We start from the raw sequence: 25,574 nt of genomic DNA on the forward strand, positions 1-25,574 counted from the left end.
GCTGATGAAGCCGCAAAATCAGCAGTGGCAGTTGCCACTGTGGCCTCAGTAACTCGTTCGAGTTCCAAACCAGACACAGAGATTTTGGCTGCCATAAAAGCTATGGCTGATGGCTTGCCATTTCCTAAAGGATTCCCTTCTAAATATAGTTACTGTATGGGCGGTATGCTAAACGCTGTAGTTAAAATCCCAGGCGTTGGTGTACGTGAAATGCCCAATAAAATTGAGCGACCTCGATTAATTACTGCAGCACATGATGGGCGGCTTCTGCCCATGCAGGCGTGGCTGCCACCATTTCACTCTTACAGGCTCGTTACTGGTGGCCTGGTCTCTATAAGGAGACAAAGCAGTATGTCCTTTGTTGTGATGTCTGCCAACAAATTAAAGTTTCCACGGCTAGACGCCCGCAGCAGACGCCCCTTCTCATATCAAATAAACCTTTACAGTGTGTGTACTTGGATCATTGTGGTCCTCTGACGCCAGATAGTGCATACAAATATATATTGGTTGCTGTAGATTCGTGCTCCAGATTTGTGTGGGTCTGGCCACAGCGCTCTGCTGACGCTCGAACTGTTATTAAAGATTTGCGCATCTTTGTCGATACATATGCAGTTGCGGCTTTCCATTCGGATCAGGGCCCTGCTTTTGCCTCTAAGGCATTCAGGGACACCATGGCTTCGTTGGGGGTCCAGCTCCAGTTCCCGTCTCCATTTCATCCCGAGGGAAATTCTGTTGTGGAGTGTTTAAATCGCGATTTAAAGCAGTCCTTAACGGCCAGAGTTATAGGTACGGGTCGTAGTTGGCTAGCCCACCTGTATGGAGTACAGAGAGCACTTAATAACTTGCCTAGAAGGTCCCTGGGGGGTCGTACTTCATATGAGTGCCTGTTTGGAACACGAATGTATGTTCCTGATCTAGATGGTCCTGGTGTGGAGACGGCAGACACGCCCTTTGACATAAATGATTGTGTCACTGTTTTGCAGAATTTACAACAATTCCGTGAAGATAACTCTTCTGCAAGTGCTGCCTCCACAGGAATTAAGGATGAACAAGTAACGCCTACTGGTTGGATTCCCAGGATTGGGGATCTTGTGCGTAAAAAGGTCGCAGTGAAAAAAGAATTTGGTCCTTCTTATCGGGTGCCTGTCCCTGTGCTAGGGATCAGCAGCACAAGAAGTGTAATTTTACCACCGTTGCAAGGGGCCAAAGGAAATCGCTTTGTTTCCATTGATAATGTCAAGTTACAACATGTGGCTGATTCTGCACAGCAGACAAAGAGGGACACCCAGTAGTTCCAGAATCCCTCTCACTACTGGGGAAGAAGTTCCGCTGCAGGTGATCTGCACCAACTCTATTTCCTCTCCGAGCTTGGGGAGGGTGGAAGCTGATCTTGCGATTGTTCCACAGATGGCAAATAAATTGGAATGTTTTGATCAAGTTGCTGTACGTTCTACTGATATTGCTGAGAATGCACCTTTTGCGAGAACTGCCTCTGGCTGCTTCAACACCACTGATGATACCGTGTCGGACTCCTCGTCCTCTTTACCATCAGCCCTGGGTCCACGTAAGCTGCTGTGTTGGCTTAAACACACATATTTTGTTGTTCCTTGGAACTATCTGTGGCTTTTTATGACTGTAATGACTCTTTTCTTGTGGCTGGGGTTTGTAGATACTTTTTTTTCTTGGTAATACATGGTCATTTTCTTCCTGAACGATCTGACATTGAGCACGTGGAGACAGTGTTGAAACCACATTTTTCGTCTCATATGGTTCGAAGAGACTTGTCCTTTGTGAACATATCTGCAGTGCCGATTCCGGATGGGATTGTGTGGGATAGAGTGATGTTTGATATATATGGTCCCACTGAAATAATTCAAATACCGTGTGTTCTCAAATTATCAATGAATGATATCGTTATACCAGGCATTGTATCTGATGATTGGGATGTAAAGACAGTGGATTCTATGTTGACGGAATTGCAATATTATACTGTCTATGAAAATGAAGATGCTTACCTATTTAGAGATAATTATGGTGACATGTTTTGCTACAATTATTATGGACACCACATTATTCATAAAGCTAGTAGCCCTAAATCAATATTTGAATAGATGCAATGGGAACATTGCCCGACTCCTCCACAGGGGAGCTCTAAAACGTATTCTGATAAATTTGCATATTTTTCTGGGCATAATCAACAGAGTGCTAAGTCTTACTATTTTAAAGTTACTCCGCATGCTAATAAGCAAATGTTATTGACTGATACTAAATTACTGTATTCAAATTTGTTTGTATCCAAACTTTTGGTTGAGGGGTATGAATACTGGTCCAAAACTGTTGATTTAAAAAAGTGTCTGGGGAACGAAAAATTGGCAAATGCGGGGTAGGGATACATTGTTTATTATTCCTGTCCAAATGATTTTCCTAAATGACACTGTACAAAAGACTAGTTGTTTGGGCTTAGCAACGATTAGAGATTTGAATTTGCCTAGCATACCTGTCCCTTCCAAATTGAACAATTGGCAGCAATATATCAATGCCACGTTTAGTGAGCTTACAGACTGGGTCCAGAATGGTACGCTTAACACTTCATTGATACGTCCGGGCGGGTGGTTATTGTGGCCCATAGACACTAATGGGTGTCATCAGCGTTTTGTCACCTCTTCGGGGGGGTTCAGGACTAGTAGGGCAGACCCTCACTACGTATCACCAGAACATGCTGATATCATTACTACATACAGCGTGGAGAAACTTTGTCAACAATGGTTGAAGTCATCCACGCTGGATGCAGTTAAGACACATCTCACGTTACTGTCTAATAATACTGACATGCAAGATTTTTTGTCAGGACCAAGAATGCCGCGGAAGAAATGTTTTTTGTATGAAGTATATAATGAGATTTGGAAGCTTTCACAACAAGAGGCAACGGCCCGGTTGAGGCAAATTGATCAGGAACATTTGATACAGGCTTTGTCTGTTGTGGATAATGGGATGCATACCCTTTCAGACCGTGTATACACAATTGACAACATTGTTTCCTCTGCTATAGACATTATTAAATCTGATATGTCTTCTTTATATCATGGGCAGAGTCAAACGCGGTCAGTCATGCAGTTGGGTTGGACTCTACAGACCTTGAAGGAAGGTCGCTGTCATGACCACACAAACTTGCCAAGTCAAATCAAAGAAGTGCATGAGAAAATCAAAGAGATATCCTCAGTGGAGACAGCAAAGCCCAAACTGGAAGAAGGTTTGCAGAGTAATCTTGCGCTTATTTCAAAGGAAGAATCAAGAAGAGAAGATCCAAGATGGCCGCTGTGAGTCCTGAAGGTTAGTTACAGTTCTAGTCTTGCAATCGGTTGGTTGCTAGGTTACGAGCTCTCCAGCTGGAAGCCTTGCACTTCAACTGAGGTCTGACAGGAATCAGCTGTGTGGAGAGAGAGCGCGATTCAGAACAGAAACTCCTGTGAGGTAAAATTACATTTGAAGATTATATTACAGAAAACGGATAAATATTGTCAAGGTTTATTCGAAGAGTTTGATAGTAGACCGTTCCCGTGGAAGTCGGCCAGGCTACAGAGTTAATGTATGAATTAACCTTATGTTTACAAGTTTCTTGTTTAAGATATTAAAGTCAAAGAAAAAACAAACTTTAAAAGAGCAAGTATCTACAAATGTCAAGGTTATAAACAAAGGCCAAGTTTAAAGGAGAAACGAACTGTTAACAAATAAGCATTTACAAATTCAATGATAATAAACCAAAATAGAGTTTAAAAGAGAAACGAACTTAAATAAACAACCATTTACAACTACAAGTTATCGACAGATGTCGAAGTAAGGAAGGAGAAACTAACTGTAATAAACAAGCATTTACAAATACAAGTTATCAACAAATGTCGAAGTAAGAAAGGAGAAACAAACTTTAATAAACAAGCATTTACAAATACAAGTATTGACAGAAGTCACAATAAGACAGGAGAAATTAAATAACATCAGCTGATTTGAAGAATGCATTATCACCAACTATATATATATATATAGCAACATAAAACCAATCTCTAACAAAGGTTGAGAAGTTCTTCCAGAATCAGTAATAAGCATTTTTTTTAAGAAGAGCTATCATTTATAGAGAGAAGCAAGGCTACAGAGAACTCAGGGTGAGTGAAGAAATAACAGAATTAAAGAGAATTAAGTGTTGAGAGTAGAAAGTGAAAAACTGATGATGTATGTCCCAAGTAATTGCGACTGTGACTCTTGCAGGTGCTGTATCCAATCTTAGATGTGAAGAGGCAGACTGAGTACTGGCGTTCATCATCTCTGTGGAGACAGCAAAGCCCAAACTGGAAGAAGGTTTGCAGAGTAATCTTGCGCTTATTTCAAAGGAAGAATCAAGAAGAGAAGATCCAAGATGGCCGCTGTGAGTCCTGAAGGTTAGTTACAGTTCTAGTCTTGCAATCGGTTGGTTGCTAGGTTACGAGCTCTCCAGCTGGAAGCCTTGCACTTCAACTGAGGTCTGACAGGAATCAGCTGTGTGGAGAGAGAGCGCGATTCAGAACAGAAACTCCTGTGAGGTAAAATTACATTTGAAGATTATATTACAGAAAACGGATAAATATTGTCAAGGTTTATTCGAAGAGTTTGATAGTAGACCGTTCCCGTGGAAGTCGGCCAGGCTACAGAGTTAATGTATGAATTAACCTTATGTTTACAAGTTTCTTGTTTAAGATATTAAAGTCAAAGAAAAAACAAACTTTAAAAGAGCAAGTATCTACAAATGTCAAGGTTATAAACAAAGGCCAAGTTTAAAGGAGAAACGAACTGTTAACAAATAAGCATTTACAAATTCAATGATAATAAACCAAAATAGAGTTTAAAAGAGAAACGAACTTAAATAAACAACCATTTACAACTACAAGTTATCAACAGATGTCGAAGTAAGGAAGGAGAAACTAACTGTAATAAACAAGCATTTACAAATACAAGTTATCAACAAATGTCGAAGTAAGAAAGGAGAAACAAACTTTAATAAACAAGCATTTACAAATACAAGTATTGACAGAAGTCACAATAAGACAGGAGAAATTAAATAACATCAGCTGATTTGAAGAATGCATTATCACCAACTATATATATATATATAGCAACATAAAACCAATCTCTAACAAAGGTTGAGAAGTTCTTCCAGAATCAGTAATAAGCATTTTTTTTAAGAAGAGCTATCATTTATAGAGAGAAGCAAGGCTACAGAGAACTCAGGGTGAGTGAAGAAATAACAGAATTAAAGAGAATTAAGTGTTGAGAGTAGAAAGTGAAAAACTGATGTTGTATGTCCCTAGTAATTGCGACTGTGACTCTTGCAGGTGCTGTATCCAATCTTAGATGTGAAGAGGCAGACTGAGTACTGGCGTTCATCATCTCTGTGGCAGTCTCTCTACCATCCCATTCCCCTTTCCCCCTCCGGGGTACTCAGCACAAAGGATTAATATTCGTTGTGAGTAGCTCGGGTCGGGACTGAGGAGTTATCTTCTGCTTCTGAGGAAATCGAATTGAAGTATCCTGACAGTCGCGTTCCGTGGCAGCACATTCCATTGCCAGGGAGATATTTATTTCCTTTAATTTGACTCGTCAACAACAGCTGATGGCTAAGAAGGAAGCAACATATGTTATGTTAAATATTGAAAAGTTGGAGAAATTGCCTTTTACTGTGGCTGAGATTCCGTCAGCTGAGTGGTTGATTCACGGGGTTATTAATTTGCCTATCTCCACTCTGCAATTTACTTCTTGTTTAAAGCACATTCCGGTGGGTTGATATGAACGGTTGGGAGACAGTTACATACACGAGGTGTGGGAGCTTCCCTTTCTATACAGATGTAGTAATGGTTTGAGGGAGGTTTTTCTTAGCGGTAGCGAATGCAAAACTTCTGTCAGCCATTCAATGGTTTGTAGACAGCTGTCTTTGCACGGGGCGTGTAATGCCTCGATTGCTAACTTAGCTTGTTATCTTAAGGGAGTTCCAGTCACGGTAATTAAAAACACTTTCCAGGTGCTTTCAAACGGCAGTTACGTCCTTCTTAACAGTGAACCCTGTTGTGGCATGCGTGCCGGAATAGTTTACGTAGTCATTGTCACCAAGGCCGTTACGTGCTGCGGGAATGTGTTGTTTCCCCCCACTCAAATTAGGGAGGTAGCGGACATCTGGCCTCATATTGCTACTTCCAAGGTGAATTTCGACAAGTTGAGTCGACTGAAAGCTCTATTGTTTCAAAAGCATGTGGCCCTTACATCTGCTAGCGAGACCTACTCACTTCAGGTGGCGAGGTCATCAGCGGAAATACAGTCCCTTTTGAATACTAACTTTCCGAGTCACTTTGGTGAACTCGTGGTACGTATATTTAATGCTTCCAGCACTGCTGGAATTGCACATTTTTTCAAAGCCGTTGGTGTTGGTTTTGCTCATACCTTCTCTTCCATATTCGGTTTAATACCTTCGGCTATTCACTCTATTTTCGGAAGCATTTTTGGGGGATTCCCAATTACTTTGGCTTTGTTGGCTGAGGTTTTGCTGTTGCTGCTGTTCTTCCGCAATGGCTGTCCCACTGCGACGAGATCCCATATTAGCGCTCCCGTCAGCGCAGCTGTGTCGTGAACGCATGATGCAGCATTTTGGGGAAACACTCCTGGGACAGTTGGAGTGTGACTGGTTTCTGTCATTCCGACCGGTTTTGGATTGTGTGCAACCCGTTTTTCGGTGGCTTTGGTGCTCGTTTGAACATGCACTGTCTCTCTGTCTCTCACTGCAGCGCCCCCCAGTGGTCGATACTGATCTGTTGATGTTCCCGATTAGGGCTCATTCCCAGACTTGTGCACTGCGGTTGCGTTTGCTTCGTGAGGCAGTTTATGAGATTCCCTTCCTGGAGGAAGATGGTATTGTCTCATTCATAGGCCCTGCACGGGGTGCCGCCCTGGATGGTTCTGGGGCTTTGGAACACACCTGCTCCATGATACTTTTGACGTGGATTCTCCGATGTTGACATCTGTCGAAGTGGAGGATCTCCTGCTATCCGTGGCTTCTGTCTAAGAATGTTTTTTTTTTTTTTTAAATTGACATTATGGGCCTCATTCTGACTTTGGCGGGCGGCAGAAGCCGCCCGCCAAAGTACCGCCGTCAGAATACCGCTGCGCGGTCAAAAGACCGCCGCGGTAATTCTGAGTTTCCCGCTGGGCTGGCGGGCGACCGCCATAAGGCCGCCCGCCAGCCCAGCGGGAAACCCCCTTCCATGAGGATGCCGGCTCCGAATGGAGCCGGCGGAGTGGAAGGGGTGCGACGGGTGCAGTTGCACCCGTCGCGATTTTCAGTGTCTGCTTGGCAGACACTGAAAATCTTGGTGGGGCCCTGTTAGGGGGCCCCTGCAGTGCCCATACCTTTGGCATGGGCACTGCAGGGGCCCCACAACACCCGTTACCGCCAGCCAGGTTCTGGCGGTCAAAACCGCTAGAACCAGGCTGGCAGTAAGGGGGTCGGAATCCCCATGGCGGCGCTGCCTGCAGCGCCGCCATGGAGGATTCCCTAGGGCAGCGGGAAACCGGCGGGACACCGCCGGTTTCCCGTTTCTGACCGCGGCTGTACCGCCGCGGTCAGAATGCCCATGGATGCACCGCCAGCCTGTTAACGGTGCATCCGCGGTCCCCGGCCCGGCGGTAGTCAACCGCCAGGGTCGGAATGACCCCCTATATCTAATTTGGCTTTACCGTCACATGCTTCCCAATTTATAAAATTAGTTTTCTGCTTTGCTGTCCTATGACCTTGACGAAATATATTTGATGTGTTTTTTGTATCTGGGGCATATTTTTATATTATTAAAACCACTTGCTACCGACAAGGGGAGGGTGTAGTGTGGTCAGTTTTATGCATTAGCTTCAGGCTTTAGGCCTTTGTGCACTTTGCCCTGGATGTATTTTATTCCTTTGCTCGCAGCTTAGAGCCTCTGTGCACTTTGCTCTAAATGCTTTTTATTCAGCTTCGTACTGTTATTTTTCAAATAACCAGTTCTACGGTCTTGTTTTATTTTTTATATCACACTGTTTAGCCTACTTCAGCACTGGAGTTCTCAATAACACATTCCTGTTCACTCTGTGCTTCAGTCAAGGATACAGTCTGGTACATTGCCGATAGACGTGGTAGGAGTTTAGTCTTTGGCGTTCTTGCGTAGGGACATTTTGTGATCACCCTGACATGTTAGTTATAAAAACACTTCCTTGTCCCAATACATGCAAGAGGGAGATTCCGACCAGGGAACCACAACTAGACGCTTACTGCCTCGTTGCAGATGCTGAACCAGATAACAGGCCTTTGCTCAGGTATGAGGGTTGATGTCTTCCCAGGGAATCTGAAAGGCAAGTTAGAAGCTTAACATGCTGTGCTCGAAATAGAACTAACTGAGAGAGAGTAGAAATTGTTAACACCATGATAGCGTTAATCTTATGTTTCACTCTCCTCGTGACTATTTCAATCCTACTGTGTTGTATGGTTCTGGTTATTGCGGCTCACGCCTTAATATCTAAAATGCAGTTGTTTTATTAAAACAATATATAAAACTTAAACTGCCTTTGTCATTTGTATATGAGATCATACTGTAAATGAGAGAGCTGGTTTGGATCTGAGTGCCCACGACTTCCCTGAGAAGTTCCAAAGATGTCAATCATCCCTTCCCCTTGGGAGAGATGAGGCACTGCTAGTTAGCCGGAGCAAAACCGGATTTAGGGTGACAGAGGTCCTTCCAAGTGGGTCAGACTCAGTCCCCCACACCGTGAACGATCCTGCTACCTAGAAATCCAGTAGTCTCATTTAGGATAATGAGAGCCCACGCGACAAGATGACTTTGCCAGATCAGTCATGAAATAATCAATGCATGATCATTGCAGACTTTCAATAGAGCTGCATTTCAATTACAGAGTGCCTCTGGGTGCCTTGCAGGACTAGCTTAAGTAGTTCAGTTGTAAGTCTTACAAAGCAAATACTGGCAGTTCCATGTTTCAGTTCATGTTCTGTCACAGACAGCCTCTACTGCCCCCATACCACACACATGTGCAGAGTCTGTTCCACTGGCCTACGACTCCTCACTGACAGTGTGAGGCTGCACTGCATCAGCTCCATCTCTGCCACATCACTCACTAACCTGCAACTCCAGATGCATCCTCTGACCACAGAGCAAGTGTGTCTGTGTTGAGCGCTATTTCTATGCCGATGTATTTCTGCCTCACTGGATTGACAGTAGTGTACAATGGCAACAATGGCATGCCACTCACTATTTGCAATACATACATGTCACAATGCTGTCAATGTGGAGGTAGGTAAAGCAACTGCACATGAGTCCACAGCCATAGCAATTCCCTAAGTATGTCTGCCTTGTGATGGCACACACATTTAACTCTGTTCATTGCAGGGTGTGTAATGCAAATCCCCAACACCTTGCAGTACCCACGCAATCCCAGGGTAGTAGCGTGTCTGTGAGCTATGATGATGATATAGTTGTTTCCTACATCTGTTACAGGCAGAAATGCCATGATTGTGGCAATGGTCCTGCCACTGCTACAACCCTAGCATGGCCCTCAGATGGAAAATACATGCTCAAACAGTCCCTTTTGGCTTTGGAGGTGTTGTGCCCACAGACAGCTGCACGACAATGCCACATATAAATGTTGCAGGGTGCAGCACCACAGGAGTCTCTGGCCCAGTGCTAATGTTCAGATGTGTGGCTCTAACTCACCTGAGTGTATGTGTCATTTTGTGATCATAGTTATATGTCTGTTGCACTGATTTACACTAGGATGACTAGCTCACTCCTCTTAACTAGTTCACACTGAAATTTGTTGTCCACTCGCATTGACTATGATTTGACACTAAGCATGGTTTACCATTCATGTCTTACAGGTGGCCCAGCCCCCTACACAATTGGTGAAGTAGAGCATTTTGAAGAACCTGATGCATCCAATAAGTGTGAGAATGTGTGTCCTGTGAAGTAATCCAGGGTTTGGTGTGAGTGAGTCATGGTGGTGAATACAATGCCAGATGTGATAAACTGTCCAATGATCAGATATCATAGTAGGCTGGATGGTGATATCATGGCCCATTTTAAAGAGCCCCAAGCACCAACAGAGGGTCACATCTTGTGAGGCTCGTGGTGCACAATGGCCAGCATTGTGTGTAGAAGGTGGTGACAAGCCACATGTAGGCCCATATGTAACTAAGAATGACAAAGTGCAATGCTGTGAGAAAAGTGGCAGTGGCGCACTCTGTCATTTTCACACAAAGGGATGCGCCGTATTTAATTGTATACAGTGCACCCCTGTGTTGTCCCCTGTGTTGTTCCTAAATTTGCAGCCAAGCCCCAACCCGGCCACTCTTGTGCCATGGTGCATGGATGGATGCGTTGAGGGGGGGGTTAGTTGTTATGCAGGAGGGACACCCTTCTGCACAAAATAGTATCTCCATATGTGATTTGCTCTTACTCTGCACAACTGCAGCAATACCTATCGCATTTAGACGCAGTACCAGATTAATAGATTTGCTCACACCACCGTCAGTGTCAAATTCAGCACACACCTCAAGAGGGGGGGGCCTGAGCAATGCGCAATAAGAATGAATACTCTCATGTATCCTCTGAATGGTATCTTTCAATGGCTGATGCGTTAGGCAGCACACATCTATTGTATATCCTCTTTTTCGGTTACTGTATTGTGTTGGAAGGTGTCCCTTCCGGCACATAATCAAACTCCTACTCAATGCAGCCAACTATGCACCATGGGGCAAGGCTCCATGGATTGACGTATGTTAGCAATATGTGCAGGGCATACGTGACAACACAGGAGTGCACCATATTGATCCTAATTTGGTGCATTCCTGTATTGTCATGAAGGTGGAGGACTGGGCTGGCAATTGTCCCCCAGCATGGTGCTCCATCTTTTGCACTCCATGTGTATTTCACTTTTGTGGAATGTCATTGGCTTGCACGCAGGTCAAGGCCCAACATGTGCTGGCATGGAACTGTGTGTGAAAGGAATACTTATGGCAGATCCCGTATTGATGGGTGTCTACACCTGGACACATGAATGTAGATACGATTGACCTATAGATATCAGCTTCAGAGTTGGCAGCCCTCCTAACATATGGTCCACTCCTTGACTCCATGTATGAGTGGTCAGGCCTTGGGGAATGATCAGGACTGTTGAGATGATAGATAGCATGGCCATCCCCCCCTTAGGCTCAGGGGGAGAGGAATACCAAATTTGTAGGTAGATATGATGTTCACAGCGTAGGTGACAGTTATGTTGATCAGGCTTGCATGTGTACGTATCAGCTGTCAGCCTTTTATGGTTACCAAGAGTATCCCAATCTCCCTGTGACATATCCAAGTTACTGGTGATGTATGGTTGGAAATAGACACAGATGAGGAGGAAATTTGGGTCTGATCAATGTAAAGTTAGCGCTGCCTTTGCATCCTTTTTTTCCGCAAAAGCGGCACAAACTTACAAAATATAAGTTTATTTTGTAACTTAAGGGGGGTAGTTGGCCAATGTTTAGAGTGTGGTGTTCAATGTGTAAGTTAAGTTTATCATAGGGTAGATAGCTTTAGTTGTTGGGTAAGTATAGTTAGTATAGGTTAGTTTAGGATAGGGTAGGTTTTAGTCTTTTTTAGGTCACTGGAATTTTTAATAAACGTTTTTGCATTCTCCCATTCAATTTGTGTTGTATGCTTGACTCTCAGGGTTTTACCATGAGTGCACAAGGCAAATTGGGTATGTGCCTAGGGATTCTGTCCTGCCTCCAAATACCTCAATTGACATGTGCGCCACCTATTGACAACTGAGCTGTCACATTGGCAGCAACATCACATCTACTAGTCCATGCATCTGCCATCCAGTGTACCCACTACTCATGATGACTATGTTTACTTTGTATTGGACAGGTAGGTCTGGTACTTCAGCTGTCAGTGTTGGGGTCCTTTGTAGGAATGCAAGGAACTGTGGCACATCAGACAACAGCCTAAATTGGAACTCTATCCAGCTGAACTGACCGGTGGTAAATACCAATGAGGTTAGCTACCTCTGTATCACACCAATGAGTTAAACTGGTACTCCCAGCTGACGATATTGCCTTAGACTTGCTTTACAGCCATACCTCCTGTATATAGTGAGGGAAGCACACATGTGTTCTTCATTTGTGACATGCTCAGTGAATTGCTTGTAGGTGATGAGACCAGCATACACATTTGTCATGTTAGGGACCCTGTGTGTAGCTTTGTGTCCCCACAGTCCTACACTCTTGTACTGATATTCTGTGACCAATGACATGGATTCACACATTACAATAACAATACACATAGGTCTGCTGATTGTGTAGAAGGTGCTTATTTACAAGTGGAAGTGTTGTAGCGAGATATTTACAATTTCCAGGTCAGTGACCCCATTTGTGAAATCCATACATTTGTGACACAACACAAGTCCAGGGTTGATGGACATGTCATAGGGCATGCTTGGGAGAAGTGTTGTTAAGTGCAGAGGAACAATAATTGCCAATTGGTAAGTGAGAGACAATGACAGTCCATAGCAGACATGCCAACAGTGTGTGGGTGAAGAGTGCACATATCCAACTGTGCTAACACTGCCATGATCTCAAGCACAGGACAAAGGAGAACACTGCCCATGTGGCATAGGCTGGTGCTACCGGGAACTCTTACGAGTGAAGCTGATCTGTTCCACATCTTCATCCTCCGATGTGTGTGGTGTCGCCTCTGCCCTTGATGGTGGTGGTGAGGAGGTAGAGGGAGCCACCCACACTTCAGTGGTTGAAGATGTGGAATTCCAATTCCTGGCAGCTGCCATTTGTAGAACAACATATGGCATCACTGCAGCAAGGAAGAGCTGCTGATTTTTCAGGGTAGCAGAAACATCCCGGTAATAGGCAGCCATGTCTGCCCCGAGGGAGGCCACTTCCCGCTGCATGGAGTCCAGCTTGTTCTCAGTCATGGCCTCTCCCTCATGGTAGCAGCTATGTCCCTCAGACACTGCTGGACTCCATGCAGTGGGGAGTGTGTGCCTCATTTGGCAGCTGTATGTTCATTGGCCGTCAGAAGACATGTGCGCATTCGCTTTAGGCTGGCTGCAACGGTCTCCATCCCCTCCCTCACCTGTTTGGCCAGCTCCCACTGGACTCCTACCACTGTCCTCTTAAAGCTTGTTCCTGGGTCCTTGGAGTCCTCAGCTGTGTCAGCCCTGGCAGGTTGTACTATTGGGGTGTTGGGTGGGACATCTGGGATGGCTTCTTACTTATTTCTCCTCCTTGCAACTGGAGGTGGTGTCTGGAGGGATACCAGGACATCTCAGAGGGTCTCTTGGAAGATGGTTTCAGCTGGTCATCCAGGTCATCGGGGAACTCCAGGACAGGCAGATCAGCAGGAGAGCCATCATCCTCTGCAACAAGATAGTGAAAAATCAATCTTTCTATGTTGTGGCAGTTGACATGTCCTGTCAATGTCTTGCTAGTGGGGCTCATTGACAACTTACAGCCCAAACATTGTTCCTGTACATCATGGGTGCAATTTATCAGCCTTTTGCCCCACCTGAGTGTCACATAAAGGGAGGATCAGGTGGCGCAATAGGCTGCGTCATATTTACTAAGTGTGATGTATTTCCTCTTGGTGGCTTGACACCATCCTGTTATTGTGGACCCTTCTGATGCATCCATTTGCATGGTAGGGCCTTGCAATGGGTGTTTCAGTGGTCAAGCCACAGCAACACACATTGCAATATGCCCCTGTCCAAGTTTTACATGTTTTACATACACCAGGGCGGTACCGAAACCTTACACCACCCCAGGGACCGCATTACCAAGGCACTATATTATTGTTTCCTTTGAGTGCTCCTCATGTTGATGTATGTGTATGTGTGCTACATTGCACAGCACACAAGGACCTACCAGATTGTCATTTCAGTTTCTGGTTGTGCTGGAAGGTAATCCTTCCTACACAACTATTATCTCCCCCTCAATGCAGCCATCCTTGCACTATGGTGCAAGAGATGCAGCATTGTGGTAGTGCAGCTAATTTAACACAGGGTCTGGGCGGGACCCAGAGATGGCCAGCATGTGTTTCATTTGTTGATGTGTACATCATGTGTACATGACAGCGCCTGATGCCACAAAATAATGGACATAGCCAGTTGACTAAAGTTGAACTTAGATCAGGGCCTCTAAATAGTTTGATGGAGATTTTGCAGGTAGTTGTACTGGTGCATACATGGATCCTAAATACAGGTCCGGCAGTCCTATGACCACCAGACTGCTGTTGTCAATATGTCACCGCCAACAGCGCAGGTGGAAGTGGCACATGTTGTCCATGTTGAATGCCCATGGACCAAAAGCCTGGCACTGGCAGGTTGCCAGCAGCTTACAGACTGGCAGTGCCACCTGTCTTGTGACACTAGACCAGTATTATGATCAGCGCTACCCTCCGGGTATGTTCCTGCTTTTCCTCCAGCCTTTGCATGAAGGTGAAACCCCCATGCAAAGGTTGGTTGTAATGTGGTGTGGTGTGCCCCGGGATGCCCCTTCACAGCCCATGCACCTGGTATGGGCAGTGCAGGGGACACCATACCCAGGCCCTTTACTCTTTCCACTGCCTGATTTGCAGTGCTAAGAGCAGTGTGGCCTGTCACACCCAATGCACCCCAAGGTTGGCACTGACTCTATTTGATCCATCAACAATGTGGTGGTAACAGCACTAGAGAGCTGACATGAGCAGACAGATTTCCAACCGCCATCCCAGCGTGTAACTCATACTGTCAACCGCAAAGGGTTTATTGCACTAGCAGTCTTGCCAACACCAGACTTTCCCATGCACGCCTGTCTATGTGAAATTGTAAACCATGATGTTCACAGACATACACCATATGTTGTGTTTGTGTGGTTATTTCCCCATTCCTATGTTTCTCACATGGTTGTGTCAGAGTAGTTGTGGGCTCAGCCAGTATGTGTTGTGACCTACAGATTGCAATCTGTAATGCATATTTTCTCTAGTGGTGAGCGTCAATATGTGTAGCTTCACCATACACCAGTTTATTTACACTGGGTAGTGTCATGCTTCCTGTGATACAGGACCACCCTGCAATTGCCCCAGCGGCTGCCCAGATTACTTTTCCCTGCACCCAGAGAGGCATCCTTACTGCATGATGGAGAAGTGACTGCCTTATGAGGATGTGTTGTTTATGTGCAAGATGGTGGTGCTTCCGGCACATGTGAGTAATGTTGGCCAAGGTTGCATTTTATTGTGTGCTGTAAGATGCAGCACGTGTGTTTTGGCAATGGGACAAGGCAGTTGCAAGCTGAAATTTGTTGTCCACTCGCAGTGACTATGATTTGACACTAAGCATGGTTTACCATTCATGTCTTACAGGTGGCCCAGCCCCCTACACAATTGGTGAAGTGGCGCATTTTGAAGACACTGATGTATCCAATAAGTGTGAGAATGTGTGTCCTGTGAAGTAATCCAGGGTTTGGTGTGAGTGAGTCATGTGGTGAATACAATGCCAGATGTGATAAACTGTCCAATGATCAGATATCATAGTAGGCTGGATGGTGATATCATGGCCCATTCTAAAGAGCCCCAAGCACCAACAGAGGGTCACATCTTGTGAGGCTCGTGGTGCACAATGGCCAGCATTGTGTGTAGAAGGTGGTGACAAGCCACATGTAGGCCCATATGTAACTAAGAATGACAAAGTGCAACGCTGTGAGAAAAGTGGCAGTGGCGCACTCCGTCATTTTCACACACAGGGATGCGCCGTATTTAATTGTATACAGTGCACCCCTGTGTTGTCCCCTGTGTTGTTCCTAACTGTGCAGCCAAGCCCCAACACTGCCACTCTTGTGCCATGGTGCATGGATGGATGCGCTGAGAGAGGGGTTAGTTGTTATGCAGGAGGGACACCCTTCTGCACAAAATAGTATCTCCATATGTGATTTGCTCTTACTCTGCACAACTGCAGCAACGCCTATCGCATTTAGACGCAGTCCCAGATTAATAGATTTGCTCACACCAGCGTCAGTGTCAAATTCAGCACACACCCCAAGAGAGGGGGCCTGAGCAATGCGCAATAAGAATGAATACTCTCATGTATCCTCTAAATGGGATCTTTCAATGGCTGATGCGTTAGGCAGCACACATCTATTGTATATCCTCTTTCTCGGTTACTGTATTGTGTTGGAAGGTGTCCCTTCTGGCACATAATCAAACTCCTACTCAATGCAGCCAACTATGCACCATGGGGCAAGGTTCCCTGGATTGACGTATGTTAGCAATATGTGCAGGGCATAGGTGACAACACAGGAGTGCACCATATTGATCCTAATGTGGTGCATCCCTGTATTGTCATGAAGGTGGAGGACTGGGCTGGCAATTGTCCCCCAGCATGGCGCTCCATCTTTTGCACTCCATGTGTATTTCACTTTTGTGGAATGTCATTGGCTTGCACGCAGGTCAAGGCCCAACATGTGCTGGCATGGAACTGTGTGTGAAAGGAATAGTTATGGCAGATCCCGTATTGATGGGTGTCTACACCTGGACACATGAATGTAGATACGATTGACCTATAGATATCAGCTTCCGAGTTGGCAGCCCTCTTAACATATGGTCCACTCCTTGACTCCATGTATGAGTGGTCAGGCCTTGGGGGATGATCAGGACTGTTGAGATGATAGATAGCATGGCCATCCCCCCATAGGCTCAGGGGGAGAGGAATACCAAATTTGTAGGTAGATATGATGTTCACAGCGTAGGTGACAGTTATGTTGATCGGGCTTGCATGTGTACGTATCAGCTGTGAGCCTTTTATGGTTACCAAGAGTATCCCAACCTCCCTATGACATAGCCAGGTTACTGGTGATGTATGGTTGGAAATAGACACAGATGAGGAGGAAATTTGGGTCTGATCAATGTAAAGTTAGCGCTGCCTTTGCATCCTTTTTTGCTGCAAAAGCGGCACAAACTTACAAAATATAAGTTTCTTTTGTAACTTAAGGGGGTGGGTGGCCAATGTTTAGAGTGTGGTGTTCAATGTGTAAGTTAAGTTTATCATACGGTAAATTGCATTAGTTGTTGGGTAAGTATAGTTAGTATAGGTTAGTTTAGGATAGGGTAGGTTTTAGTTTTTTTTAGGTCACTGGAATTTTTAATAAACGTTTTTGCATTCTCCCATTCAATTTGTGTTGTATGCTTGACTCTCAGGGTCTTCCCATGAGTGCACAAGGCAAATTGGGTATATGCCTAGGGATTCTGTCCTGCCTCCAAATACCTCTCTTGACATGTGCGCCACCTTTTGACAACTGAGCTGTCACATTGGCAGCAACATCACATCTACTAGTCCATGCATCTGCCATCCAGTGTACCCACCACTCATGATGACTATGTTTACTTTGTATTGGACAGGTAGGTCTGGTACTTCAGCTGTCAGTGTTGGGGTCCTTTGTAGGAATGCCAGGAACTGTGGCACATCTGACAACAGCCTAAATTGGAACTCTATCCAGCTGAACTGACCGGTGGTAAACACCAATGAGGTTAGCTACCTCTGTATCACACCAATGAGTTAAACTGGTACTCCCAGCTGACGATATTGCCTGAGACTTGCTTTACAGCCATACCTCCTGTATATAGTGAGGGAAGCACACATGTGTTCTTCATTTGTGACATGCTCAGTGAATTGCTTGTAGGTGATGAGACCAGCATACACATTTGTCATGTTAGGGACCTTGTGTGTAGCTTTGTGTCCCCACAGTCCTTCACTCTTGTACTGATATTCTGTGACCAATGACATGGATTCACACATTACAATAACAATACACATACGTCTGCTGATTGTGTAGAAGGTGTTTATTTACAAGTGGAAGTGTTGTAGCGAGATATTTACAATTTCCAGGTCAGTGACCCCATTTGTGAAATCCCTACACTTGTGACACAACACAAGTCCAGGGTTGATGGACATGTCATAGGGCATGCTTGGGAGAAGTGTTGTTAAATGCAGAGGAACAATAATTGCCAATTGGTAAGTGAGAGACAATGACAGTCCATAGCAGACATGCCAACAGTGTGTGGGTGAAGAGTGCACATATCCAACTGTGCTAACACTGCCATGATCTCAAGCACAGGACAAAGGAGAACACTGCCCATGTGGCATAGGCTGGTGCTACCGGGAACTCTTACGAGTGAAGCTGATCTGTTCCACATCTTCATCCTCCGATGTGTGTGGTGTCGCCTCTGCCCTTGATGGTGGTGGTGAGGAGGTAGAGGGAGCCACCCACACTTCAGTGATTGAAGATGTGGAATTCCAATTCCTGGCAGCTGCCATTTGTAGAACAACATATGGCATCACTGCAGCAAGGAAGAGCTGCTGATTTTTCAGGGTAGCAGAAACATCCCGGTAATAGGCAGCCATGTCTGCCCTGAGGGAGGCCACTTCCCGCTGCATGGAGTCCAGCTTGTTCTCAGTCATGGCCTCTCCCTCATGGTAGCAGCTATGTCCCTCAGACACTGCTGGACTCCATGCAGTGGGGAGTGTGTGCCTCATTTGGCAGCTGTATGTTCATTGGCCGTCAGAAGACATGTGCGCATTCGCTTTAGGCTGGCTGCAACGGTCTCCATCCCCCTCCCTCACCTGTTTGGCCAGCTCCCACTGGACTCCTACCACTGTCCTCTTAAAGCTTGTTCCTGGGTCCTTGGAGTCCTCAGCTGTGTCAGCCCTGGCAGGTTGTACTATTGGGGTGTTGGGTGGGACATCTGGGATGGCTTCTTACTTATTTCTCCTCCTTGCAACTGGAGGTGGTGTCTGGAGGGATACCAGGACATCTCAGAGGGTCTCTTGGAAGATGGTTTCAGCTGGTCATCCAGGTCATCGGGGAACTCCAGGACAGGCAGATCAGCAGGAGAGCCATCATCCTCTGCAACAAGATAGTGAAAAATCAATCTTTCTATGTTGTGGCAGTTGACATGTCCTGTCAATGTCTTGCTAGTGGGGCTCATTGACAACTTACAGCCCAAACATTGTTCCTGTACATCATGGGTGAAATTTATCAGCCTTTTGCCCCACCTGAGTGTCACATAAAGGGAGGATCAGGTGGCGCAATAGGCTGCGTCATATTTACTAGGTGTGATGTATTTCCTCTTGGTGGCTTGACACTATCCTGTTATTGTGGACCCTTCCGATGCATCCATTTGCATGGTAGGGCCTTGCAATGGGTGTTTCAGTGGCCAAGCCACAGCAACACACATTGCAATATGCCCCTGTCCAAGTTTTACATGTTTTACATACACCAGGGCGGTACCGAAACCTTACACCACCCCAGGGACCGCATTACCAAGGCACTATATTATTGTTTCCTTTGAGTGCTCCTCATGTTGATGTATGTATATGTGTGCTACATTGCACAGCACACATGGACCTACCAGATTGTCATTTCAGTTTCTGGTTGTGCTGGAAGGTAATCCTTCCTACACAACTATTACCTCCCCCTCAATGCAGCCATCCTTGCACTATGGTGCAAGAGATGCAGCATTGTGGCAGTGCAGCTAATTTAACACAGGGTCTGGGCGGGACCCAGAGATGGCCAGCATGTGTATCATTTGTTGATGTGTACATCATGTGTACATGACAGCGCCTGATGCCACAAAATAATGGACATAGCCAGTTGACTAAAGTTGAACTTAGATCAGGGCCTCTAAATAGTTTGATGGAGATTTTGCAGGTAGTTGTACTGGTGCATACATGGATCCTAAATACAGGTCCGGCAGTCCTATGACCACCAGACTGCTGTTGTCAATATGTCACCGCCAACAGCGCAGGTGGAAGTGGCACATGTTGTCCATGTTGAATGCCCATGGACCAAAAGCCTGGCACTGGCAGGTTGCCAGCAGCTCACAGACTGGCAGTGCCACCTGTCTTGTGACACTAGACCAGTATTATGATCAGCGCTACCCTCCGGGTATGTTCCTGCTTTTCCTCCAGCCTTTGCATGAAGGTGAAACCCCCATGCAAAGGTTGTTTGTAATGTGGTGTGGTGTGCCCCGGGATGCCCCTGCACAGCCCATGCACCTGGTATGGGCAGTGCAGGGGACACCATACCCAGGCCCTTTACTCTTTCCACTGCCTGATTTGCAGTGCTAAGAGCAGTGTGGCCTGTCACACCCAATGCACCCCAAGGTTGGCACTGACTCTATTTGATCCATCAACAATGTGGTGGTAACAGCCCTAGAGAGCTGACATGTGCAGACAGATTTCCAACCGCCATCCCAGCGTGTAACTCATACTGTCAACCGCAAAGGGTTTACTGCACTAGCAGTCTTGCCAACACCAGACTTTCCCATGCACGCCTGTCCATGTGAAATTGTAAACCATGATGTTCACAGACATACACCATATGTTGTGTTTGTGTGGTTATTTCCCCATTCCTATGTTTCTCACATGGTTGTGTCAGAGTAGTTGTGGGCTCAGCCAGTATGTGTTGTGACCTACAGATTGCAATCTGTAATGCATATTTTCTCTAGTGGCACAGTTCTGATCAGCGTCAATATGTGTAGCTTCACCATACACCAGTTTATTTACACTGGGTAGTGTCATGCTTCCTGTGATACAGGACCACCCTGCAATTGCCCCAGCGGCTGCCCAGATTACTTTTCCCTGCACCCAGAGAGGCATCCTTACTGCATGATGGAGAATTGACTGCCTTATGAGGATGTGTTGTTTATGTGCAAGATGGTGGTGCTTCCGGCACATGTGAGTAATGTTGGCCAAGGTTGCATTTTATTGTGTGCTGTAAGATGCAGCACGTGTGTTTTGGCAATGGGACAAGGCAGTTGCAAGCTGAAATTTGTTGTCCACTCGCAGTGACTATGATTTGACACTAAGCATGGTTTACCATTCATGTTTTACAGGTGGCCCAGCCCCCTACACAATTGGTGAAGTGGCGCATTTTGAAGACACTGATGCATCCAATAAGTGTGAGAATGTGTGTCCTGTGAAGTAATCCAGGGTTTGGTGTGAGTGAGTCATGGTGGTGAATACAATGCCAGATGTGATAAACTGTCCAATGATCAGATATCATAGTAGGCTGGATGGTGATATCATGGCCCATTTTAAAGAGCCCCAAGCACCAACAGAGGGTCACATCTTGTGAGGCTCGTGGTGCACAATGGCCAGCATTGTGTGTAGAAGGTGGTGACAAGCCACATGTAGGCCCATATGTAACTAAGAATGACAAAGTGCAACGCTGTGAGAAAAGTGGCAGTGGCGCACTCCGTCATTTTCACACACAGGGATGCGCTGTATTACAGTGCACCCCTGTGTTGTCCCCTGTGTTGTTCCTAAATTTGCAGCCAAGCCCCAACTCTGCCACTCTTGTGCCATGGTGCATGGATGGATGCGCTGAGAGAGGGGTTAGTTGTTATGCAGGAGGGACACCCTTCTGCACAAAATAGTATCTCCATATGTGATTTGCTCTTACTCTGCACAACTGCAGCAACGCCTATCGCATTTAGACGCAGACCGAGATTAATAGATTTGCTCACACCAGCGTCAGTGTCAAATTCAGCACACACCCCAAGAGAGGGGGCCTGAGCAATGCGCAATAAGAATGAATACTCTCATGTATCCTCTAAATGGGATCTTTCAATGGCTGATGCGTTAGGCAGCACACATCTATTGTATATCCTCTTTCTCGGTTACTGTATTGTGTTGGAAGGTGTCCCTTCCGGCACATAATCAAACTCCTACTCAATGCAGCCAACTATGCACCATGGGGCAAGGCTCCCTGGATTGACGTATGTTAGCAATATGTGCAGGGCATAGGTGACAACACAGGAGTGCACCATATTGATCCTAATGTGGTGCATCCCTGTATTGTCATGAAGGTGGAGGACTGGGCTGGCAATTGTCCCCCAGCATGGCGCTCCATCTTTTGCACTCCATGTGTATTTCACTTTTGTTGAATGTCATTGGCTTGCACGCAGGTCAAGGCCCAACATGTGCTGGCATGGAACTGTGTGTGAAAGGAATAGTTATGGCAGATCCCGTATTGATGGGTGTCTACACCTGGACACATGAATGTAGATACGATTGACCTATAGATATCAGCTTCCGAGTTGGCAGCCCTCCTAACATATGGTCCACTCCTTGACTCCATGTATGAGTGGTCAGGCCTTGGGGGATGATCAGGACTGTTGAGATGATAGATAGCATGGCCATCCCCCCATAGGCTCAGGGGGAGAGGAATACCAAATTTGTAGGTAGATATGATGTTCACAGCGTAGGTGACAGTTATGTTGATCGGGCTTGCATGTGTACGTATCAGCTGTGAGCCTTTTATGGTTACCAAGAGTATCCCAACCTCCCTATGACATAGCCAGGTTACTGGTGATGTATGGTTGGAAATAGACACAGATGAGGAGGAAATTTGGGTCTGATCAATGTAAAGTTAGCGCTGCCTTTGCATCCTTTTTTGCCGCAAAAGCGGCACAAACTTACAAAATATAAGTTTCTTTTGTAACTTAAGGGGGGTGGGTGGCCAATGTTTAGAGTGTGGTGTTCAATGTGTAAGTTAAGTTTATCATAGGGTAGATTGCATTAGTTGTTGGGTAAGTATAGTTAGTATAGGTTAGTTTAGGATAGGGTAGGTTTTAGTTTTTTTTAGGTCACTGGAATTTTTAATAAACGTTTTTGCATTCTCCCATTCAATTTGTGTTGTATGCTTGACTCTCAGGGTCTTCCCATGAGTGCACAAGGCAAATTGGGTATATGCCTAGGGATTCTGTCCTGCCTCCAAATACCTCTCTTGACATGTGCGCCACCTTTTGACAACTGAGCTGTCACATTGGCAGCAACATCACATCTACTAGTCCATGCATCTGCCATCCAGTGTACCCACCACTCATGATGACTATGTTTACTTTGTATTGGACAGGTAGGTCTGGTACTTCAGCTGTCAGTGCTGGGGTCCTTTGTAGGAATGCCAGGAACTGTGGCACATCTGACAACAGCCTAAATTGGAACTCTATCCAGCTGAACTGACCGGTGGTAAACACCAATGAGGTTAGCTACCTCTGTATCACACCAATGAGTTAAACTGGTACTCCCAGCTGACGATATTGCCTTAGACTTGCTTTAAAGCCATACCTCCTGTATATAGTGAGGGAAGCACACATGTGTTCTTCATTTGTGACCTGCTCAGTGAATAGCTTGTAGGTGATGAGGCCAGCATACACATTTGTCATGTTAGGGACCTTGTGTGTAGCTTTGTGTCCCCACAGTCCTACACTCTTGTACTGATATTCTGTGACCAATGACATGGATTCACACATTACAATAACAATACACACAGGTCTGCTGATTGTGTAGAAGGTGTGTATTTACAAGTGGAAGTGTTGTAGCGAGATATTTACAATTTCCAGGTCAGTGACCCCATTTGTGAAATCCATACATTTGTGACACAACACAAGTCCAGGGTTGATGGACATGTCATAGGGCATGCTTGGGAGAAGTGTTGTTAAGTGCAGAGGAACAATAATTGCCAATTGGTAAGTGAGAGACAATGACAGTCCATAGCAGACATGCCAACAGTGTGTGGGTGAAGAGTGCACATATCCAACTGTGCTAACACTGCCATGATCTCAAGCACAGGACAAAGGAGAACACTGCCCATGTGGCATAGGCTGGTGCTACCGGGAACTCTTACGAGTGAAGCTGATCTGTTCCACATCTTCATCCTCCGATGTGTGTGGTGTCGCCTCTGCCCTTGATGGTGGTGGTGAGGAGGTAGAGGGAGCCACCCACACTTCAGTGGTTGAAGATGTGGAATTCCAATTCCTGGCAGCTGCCATTTGTAGAACAACATATGGCATCACTGCAGCAAGGAAGAGCTGCTGATTTTTCAGGGTAGCAGAAACATCCCGGTAATAGGCAGCCATGTCTGCCCTGAGGGAGGCCACTTCCCGCTGCATGGAGTCCAGCTTGTTCTCAGTCATGGCCTCTCCCTCATGGTAGCAGCTATGTCCCTCAGACACTGCTGGACTCCATGCAGTGGGGAGTGTGTGCCTCATTTGGCAGCTGTATGTTCATTGGCCGTCAGAAGACATGTGCGCATTCGCTTTAGGCTGGCTGCAACGGTCTCCATCCCCTCCCTCACCTGTTTGGCCAGCTCCCACTGGACTCCTACCACTGTCCTCTTAAAGCTTGTTCCTGGGTCCTTGGAGTCCTCAGCTGTGTCAGCCCTGGCAGGTTGTACTATTGGGGTGTTGGGTGGGACATCTGGGATGGCTTCTTACTTATTTCTCCTCCTTGCAACTGGAGGTGTTGTCTGGAGGGATACGAGGACATCTCAGAGGGTCTCTTGGAAGATGATTTCAGCTGGTCATCCAGGTCATCGGGGAACTCCAGGACAGGCAGATCAGCAGGAGAGCCATCATCCTCTGCAACAAGATAGTGAAAAATCAATCTTTCTATGTTGTGGCAGTTGACATGTCCTGTCAATGTCTTGCTAGTGGGGCTCATTGACAACTTACAGCCCAAACATTGTTCCTGTACATCATGGGTGCAATTTATCAGCCTTTTGCCCCACCTGAGTGTCACATAAAGGGAGGATCAGGTGGCGCAATAGGCTGCGTCATATTTACTAGGTGTGATGTATTTCCTCTTGGTGGCTTGACACCATCCTGTTATTGTGGACCCTTCCGATGCATCCATTTGCATGATAGGGCCTTGCAATGGGTGTTTCAGTGGTCAAGCCACAGCAACACACATTGCAATATGCCCCTGTCCAAGTTTTACATGTTTTACATACACCAGGGCGGTACCGAAACCTTACACCACCCCAGGGACCGCATTACCAAGGCACTATATTATTGTTTCCTTTGAGTGCTCCTCATGTTGATGTATGTGTATGTGTGCTACATTGCACAGCACACATGGACCTACCAGATTGTCATTTCAGTTTCTGGTTATGCTGGAAGGTAATCCTTCCTACACAACTATTATCTCCCCCTCAATGCAGCCATCCTTGCACTATGGTGCAAGAGATGCAGCATTGTGGCAGTGCAGCTAATTTAACACAGGGTCTGGGCGGGACCCAGAGATGGCCAGCATGTGTATCATTTGTTGATGTGTACATCATCTGTACATGACAGCGCCTGATGCCACAAAATAATGGACATAGCCAGTTGACTAAAGTTGGACTTAGATCAGGGGCTCTAAATAGTTTGATAGAGATTTTGCAGGTAGTTGTACTGGTGCATACATGGATCCTAAATACAGGTCCGGCAGTCCTATGACCACCAGACTGCTGTTGTCAATATGTCACCGCCAACAGCGCAGGTGGAAGTGGCACATGTTGTTCATGTTGAATGCCCATGGACCAAAAGCCTGGCACTGGCAGGTTGCCAGCAGCTTACAGACTGGCAGTGCCACCTGTCTTGTGACACTAGACCAGTATTATGATCAGCGCTACCCTCCGGGTATGTTCCTGCTTTTCCTCCAGCCTTTGC

The sequence above is a fragment of the Pleurodeles waltl genome, chromosome 10 (genome assembly GCF_031143425.1).
Source record: "Pleurodeles waltl isolate 20211129_DDA chromosome 10, aPleWal1.hap1.20221129, whole genome shotgun sequence".
Classification (NCBI taxonomy): Eukaryota; Metazoa; Chordata; class Amphibia; order Caudata; family Salamandridae; genus Pleurodeles; species Pleurodeles waltl.